At 30.8% G+C, this 7,500-nt stretch overlaps 2 non-coding genes and 1 pseudogene across 2 annotated transcripts; all 3 read left to right on the top strand.

Annotated features, from left to right (window-relative positions):
- The first annotated feature begins 2,260 nt into the window (after window positions 1–2,260).
- LOC128870722 (small subunit ribosomal RNA) lies at window positions 2,261–4,251 on the top strand. The gene has a single exon (XR_008455458.1). It is a non-coding gene; the product is annotated as a small subunit ribosomal RNA (ribosomal RNA).
- A 566-nt stretch (window positions 4,252–4,817) lies between these two features.
- LOC128870701 (5.8S ribosomal RNA) lies at window positions 4,818–4,998 on the top strand. Its single transcript, XR_008455438.1, has one exon. It is a non-coding gene; the product is annotated as a 5.8S ribosomal RNA (ribosomal RNA).
- Window positions 4,999–5,436: 438 nt separating this feature from the next.
- Window positions 5,437–7,500, top strand: part of LOC128870731 (large subunit ribosomal RNA) — a 4,513-nt pseudogene continuing 2,449 nt past the window's right edge.

Below are 7,500 nucleotides of genomic sequence, written 5' to 3'. Positions count from 1 at the left end.
ATATATATGAAAGAAAATCAAATCGAATTTATATGAAACTATATTCGATTAAATGTATGAAAGTAAAATTTACCACAATACATTCATATGATAAACTGAATAAATATATAAGAAAAACATTTGAAATATATTGAATTGTATTAAGTTAAATTTTGCCCATACATTTTTCACAATACGTTGTGTACATTGTCAGAAACACTCACGGTGAAGTCAAGTGAGATATATATGAAAGAAAATCAAATCGAATTTATATGAAACTATATTCGATTAAATGTATGAAAGTAAAATTTAACAAAATTTTGCCCATACATTTTTCACAATGCGTTGTGTACATTGTCAGAAACACTCACGGTGAAGGCAAGTGAGATATATGAAAGAAAATCGAATCGAATTTATATGAAACTAAATTCGATTAAATGTATGAAAGTAAAATTTAACACAATACATTCATATGATAAACTGAATAAATTATAATAAAGACATTTCAAATATATGGAAAATATCATCATATATATAATTTAGTATTTTAATATATATTTAGTTAAGTTGATGGTATTATTGAAATATATAAAATGTAATTGAATTATATGAAATCAAACTGAAATGTATTGAATTGAATTTTTCCCATACATTTTTCACAATGTGTGGTGTGCATGGCAAAAAACACTCACGGTGAAGGCATGTGAATAATATGAAAATATCAACATTTAACTAACCAATGATATTGAAGCATATAAATCGAATCATAACTATATGAAACACGAATTTGAGTTATGTTAAACTGGTGATATTGTGGATTTATTCCTAGTTTTCCATACGTTAGTTTAAATAGAAACAATTTTCGAATATGTATACATATATGAAGAATTTATATTCTATACTAACATATTATGGAATGTAACTATTGATTGTTACCTTGGCATATTGGTGTATTGTGAGATTTCATTCATAGTTTTCCATACGTTAGTTTAAATAGAAACAATTTTCGAATATATATACATATATGAAGAATTTATATTCTATACTAACATATTATGGAATGTAACTATTGATTGTTACCTTGGCATATTGGTGTATTGTGAGATTTCATTCATAGTTTTCCATACGTTAGTTTAAATAGAAACAATTTTCGAATATATATACATATATGAAGAATTTATATTCTATACTAACATATTATGGAATGTAACTATTGATTGTTACCTTGGCATATTGGTGTATTTGTGATTTTATTCATAGTTTTCCATACGTTAGTTTAAATAGAAACAATTTTCGAATATATATACATATATGAAGAATTTATATTCTATACTAACATATTATGGAATGTAACTATTGATTGTTGCCTTGGCATATTGGTGTATTTGTGATTTTATTCATGGTTTTCCATACGTTAGTTTAAATAGAAACAATTTTCGAATATATATACATATATGAAGAATTTATATTCTATACTAACATATTATGGAATGTAACCTTGGCATATTGGTGTCATTGTATTTTATTCCTGGTATTCTATAGTTAGTTTAAATAGAAATAAATTTTTGAATTCAAAATTTTATATTCTATACTAGCATTACATAGAAATTATCCTCAACTGTTTGTTTCTTGTATACATACAGGAAATTAAACAGATGAAGAAAAAAAAAAAACAAAACAAATAAAAATTATAAGAAAAACTAAATTTTAAACAAAAGAAAAAAGGAGAAATTTTTTCAATCATATATATATTTATGATTAAAAAATAGAATTATGGAATTATTAATTTCAATTCAGAGAGAAAAATTATGTAATATATGAAATTATTACATTAAAAATGCATTTGAAGAAAAAGTAAAATGTTATTAAAAATGATACATTTGAAAATTGGCAAATATTAAGAAGAAATATCGTTCTTATATTTTTATACAAAATATATATAGAGAACGAAAATTCTTTTTCATAAAAAACGGTTTTTGAATTCTGATAAGAAAAGCTAAAGGGGTCGGCGGGAGCGCACATTGAACGAAAGAAAATGAAAGAAAAACACAACAAAGAAGAAGACCAAATAAAATACAAATATTTTATACAAATAAAAGCACATTATTAATAAATAATAATAATAATAATGATGATGATGATGAGATGATACATAAATTGTGTTATTAAAATTACGTTCTATTGTATGTGCGTTTTCCCCTTTACTTTTTATATACACCGTAATTTATGAAATTTTCAAATATGAAAAACAAAGAAAAATATATAAACAAATATATATATTATTCTGGTTGATCCTGCCAGTAGTTATATGCTTGTCTCAAAGATTAAGCCATGCATGTCTAAGTACAAACAAATTAAAAGTGAAACCGCAAAAGGCTCATTATATCAGTTATGGTTCCATAGATCGTTAACAGTTACTTGGATAACTGTGGTAATTCTAGAGCTAATACATGCAATATAAACACGGACCTTATGGAACGTGTGCTTTTATTAGACTAAAACCAAGCGATCATTTGATCGTTAAATTGGTTGAACTCTAGATAACTTGCAGATCGTATGGTCCCGTACCGACGACAGATCTTTCAAATGTCTGCCCTATCAACTTTTGATGGTAGTATCTAGGACTACCATGGTTGCAACGGGTAACGGGGAATCAGGGTTCGATTCCGGAGAGGGAGCCTGAGAAACGGCTACCACATCTAAGGAAGGCAGCAGGCGCGTAAATTACCCACTCCCAGTTCGGGGAGGTAGTGACGAAAAATAACAATACAGGACTCATATCCGAGGCCCTGTAATTGGAATGAGTACACTTTAAATCCTTTAACAAGGACCTATTGGAGGGCAAGTCTGGTGCCAGCAGCCGCGGTAATTCCAGCTCCAATAGCGTATATTAAAGTTGTTGCGGTTAAAACGTTCGTAGTTGAATTTGTGCTTCATACGGGTAGTACAACTATATATTGTGGTATGTACATTACCTTATGTATGTAAGCGTATTACCGGTGGAGTTCTTATATATAATTAATACAATGTATTTTTTATATATTCCTCCTATTTAAACCTACTTCAGTGCTCTTCATCGAGTGTTGTTGTGGGCCGCTACAATTACTTTGAACAAATTAGAGTGCTTAAAGCAGGCTCCAAATGCCTGAATATTTTGTGCATGGAATAATGAAATAAGACCTCTGTTCTACTTTCATTGGTTTTTAGATCAAGAGGTAATGATTAATAGAAGCAGTTTGGGGGCATTAGTATTACGACGCGAGAGGTGAAATTCTTGGACCGTCGTAAGACTAACTTAAGCGAAAGCATTTGCCAAAGATGTTTTCATTAATCAAGAACGAAAGTTAGAGGTTCGAAGGCGATCAGATACCGCCCTAGTTCTAACCATAAACGATGCCAGCTAGCAATTGGGTGTAGCTACTACTATGGCTCTCTCAGTCGCTTCCCGGGAAACCAAAGCTTTTGGGCTCCGGGGGAAGTATGGTTGCAAAGCTGAAACTTAAAGGAATTGACGGAAGGGCACCACCAGGAGTGGAGCCTGCGGCTTAATTTGACTCAACACGGGAAAACTTACCAGGTCCGAACATAAGCGTGTAAGACAGATTGATAGCTCTTTCTCGAATCTATGGGTGGTGGTGCATGGCCGTTCTTAGTTCGTGGAGTGATTTGTCTGGTTAATTCCGATAACGAACGAGACTCAAATATATTAAATAGATGCTTTCAGGATTATGATGTTGAAACTTATATAGCCTTCTTTCATGCGTACATCTTGAATGTACAAGTGTTTGAATGTGTTTATATAAGTGGAGTCGTACCTGTTGGTTTGTCCCATTATAAGGACACTAGCTTCTTAAATGGACAAATTGCGTCTAGCAGTAACGAGATTGAGCAATAACAGGTCTGTGATGCCCTTAGATGTCCTGGGCTGCACGCGCGCTACAATGAAAGTATCAACGTGTATTTCCTAGACCGAGAGGTCCGGGTAAACCGCTGAACCACTTTCATGCTTGGGATTGTGAACTGAAACTGTTCACATGAACTTGGAATTCCCAGTAAGTGCGAGTTATTAACTCGCATTGATTAAGTCCCTGCCCTTTGTACACACCGCCCGTCGCTACTACCGATTGAATTATTTAGTGAGGTCTCCGGACGTGATCACTGTGACGCCTCGTGTGTCACGGTTGTTTCGCAAAAGTTGACCGAACTTGATTATTTAGAGGAAGTAAAAGTCGTAACAAGGTTTCCGTAGGTGAACCTGCGGAAGGATCATTATTGTGTTCCATATCCGTAAGAAAAACAAACAATGCCAAAACAAATAAAAACAAAAACAAACAAAAGAAAAAAAGAAAAAAAAGAAAAATTTATAATTATTTTGAATCCATATTCTTTTTATTCTTTTTCATTCAATTTGTTATCCATCAATTATATCATATTAAATATAATATGATGGTACATTTTGTAATGTTTTTTCTTATTTTTTCTTTTAAAAACCTTTAAACATGAAAATAGAAAGTTGTACTTATTATTCATTTGATTGAATGATAAGTTAATTTGTTCACAATAACAAAAGTGGTATATATTTATTATTATATTTATATATAAATAAAATGATTAAAAAAATACAAAATAATCAAACATAATAAATACCACCACTGTATTATTGTTGAACTAAGACATTCGCAACTTAATAAAAATGTTTAGAGTTAAATATATTTGATATATATTATTGAAAGAAAATCAATTTATATTTTATTATTATTATTATTTAATTTTACTCTTTCAATTAATATATGCAAAAAAAAATTGACATTTGTTATAAATAAAAATAAATAAAAAAATACTCTAAGCGGTGGATCACTTGGCTCATGGGTCGATGAAGAACGCAGCAAACTGTGCGTCATCGTGTGAACTGCAGGACACATGAACATCGACATTTTGAACGCATATCGCAGTCCATGCTGTTATGTACATTAAATTAAATTTTAAAGTACTGCTTGGACTACATATGGTTGAGGGTTGTAAGACTATGCTAAATAAGTTGCTTATTCTTTTATAAAAATAATTGAATTTAAGCAAATGTGTATATTATTGGATTTTAAATAATTCATAATATTAATAGCAAAAAAATAAAGATATATAATGAATTTTTTATTTATTAATATATTCTTAAAAAAAAAAAATCCTCTCAAATAAAATGAAATAAAAAAAATTTTGAATCTAAGTATTCTCTTTAAAAAATTTTCATATTATTTATATATATATAAAATATTAATTTATATATGTAATTAAAGGAGGAATGTCTAGCATAAAAATTAATTTTTTTTATTCTAGAATTGCCTCATTTTACATAATTATTATTTATAATATATATTTATATAAAAGGAAAAAAGAAAAATAGAGATGAAAAGATGATATAATTATTTATTAAATTGTGAGAAGATAAAAAATATTTTAAAACAACCTCAACTCATATGGGATTACCCCCTGAATTTAAGCATATTAATGAGGGGAGGAAAAGAAACTAACAAGGATTTTCTTAGTAGCGGCGAGCGAAAAGAAAATAGTTCAGCACTAAGTCACTTTGTCTATATGTCAAATGTGAGATGCAGTGTATGGAATATCTTAATATCTAGTATGAGAAATTAACGATTTAAGTCCTTCTTAAATGAGGCCATTTACCCATAGAGGGTGCCAGGCCCGTATAACGTTAATGATTACTAGAAAGATATTTCCAAAGAGTCGTGTTGCTTGATAGTGCAGCACTAAGTGGGTGGTAAACTCCATCTAAAACTAAATATAACCATGAGACCGATAGTAAACAAGTACCGTGAGGGAAAGTTGAAAAGAACTCTGAATAGAGAGTTAAATAGTACGTGAAACTGCTTAGAGGTTAAGCCCGATGAACCTGAATATCCATTATGAAAAATTCATCATTAAATAATTAAAAATAATGTGCATTTTTTTCATATAAGGACATTGTAATCTATTAACATAATAAAGTATTTATCAAAAGATCATTGGTGATATTAAGTTTATTTAAATTAATTTGCTTTTTAAGCATATTAACATAGAATAAATACTAATGATTTGATAAAGTGTTGATAGATTTTATTATATATAATGCTAAAATTCATTTTTTGAATTTTACAAAAAATTTAATATCTATGATATTAATATTTATTTGTATGCATTTATATGATTAACAATGCGAAAGATTCAGGATACCTTCGGGACCCGTCTTGAAACACGGACCAAGGAGTCTAACATATGTGCAAGTCATTGAGTTATATTAAACTTAATGGCATAATTAACTTAACTTAAAAATATAATGGGATTAATTTTTAGTCTATTTTCTTAAATAGTCAATTAATTCAATCCCGGGGCGTTCCATATAGTTATGTATAATGATAATTTATTATTATTTATACCTCTAACTGGAGCGTACCTTGAGCATATATGTTGTGACCCGAAAGATGGTGAACTATACTTGATCAGGTTGAAGTCAGGGGAAACCCTGATGGAAGACCGAAACAGTTCTGACGTGCAAATCGATTGTCAGAATTGAGTATAGGGGCGAAAGACCAATCGAACCATCTAGTAGCTGGTTCCCTCCGAAGTTTCCCTCAGGATAGCTGGTGCATTTAAAAATTATATAAAATAATCTTATCTGGTAAAGCGAATGATTAGAGGCCTTAGGGTCGAAACGATTTTAACCTATTCTCAAACTTTAAATGGGTAAGAACCTCACCTTTCTTGATATGAAGGTTGAGGTTATGATATAATGTGCCCAGTGGGCCACTTTTGGTAAGCAGAACTGGCGCTGTGGGATGAACCAAACGTAATGTTACGGTGCCTAAATTAACAACTCATGCAGATACCATGAAAGGCGTTGGTTGCTTAAAACAGCAGGACGGTGGACATGGAAGTCGTAATCCGCTAAGGAGTGTGTAACAACTCACCTGCCGAAGCAACTAGCCCTTAAAATGGATGGCGCTTAAGTTGTATACCTATACATTACCGCTAAAGTAGATGATTTATAAAACAATTTCGATTGATTTATAAATTTTGAAACTTTAGTGAGTAGGAGGGTACAATAGTGTGCTTAGAAGTGTTTGGCGTAAGCCTGCATGGAGCCGCTATTGGTACAGATCTTGGTGGTAGTAGCAAATAATCGAATGAGACCTTGGAGGACTGAAGTGGAGAAGGGTTTCGTGTGAACAGTGGTTGATCACGAGTTAGTCGGTCCTAAGTTCAAGGCGAAAGCCGAAAATTTTCAAGTTTTTAATAAAAAAAAATATTAATAAAATTTATATATATATATTAAAAAATAATTAAATACTTGAATTATTTTGAACGAAAGGGAATACGGTTCCAATTCCGTAACCTGTTGAGTATCCGTTTGTTATTAAAAATGGGCCTTGTGCTCATCCTGGCAACAGGAACGACCATAAAGAAGCCGTCGAGAGATATCGGAAGAGTTTTCTTTTCTGTTTTATAGTCGTACTACCATGGAAGTCTTTC

Source organism: Anastrepha ludens, unplaced genomic scaffold (genome assembly GCF_028408465.1).
Source record: "Anastrepha ludens isolate Willacy unplaced genomic scaffold, idAnaLude1.1 ptg000022l, whole genome shotgun sequence".
Classification (NCBI taxonomy): Eukaryota; Metazoa; Arthropoda; class Insecta; order Diptera; family Tephritidae; genus Anastrepha; species Anastrepha ludens.
This window is presented reverse-complemented; position numbering and strand designations above follow the sequence as displayed.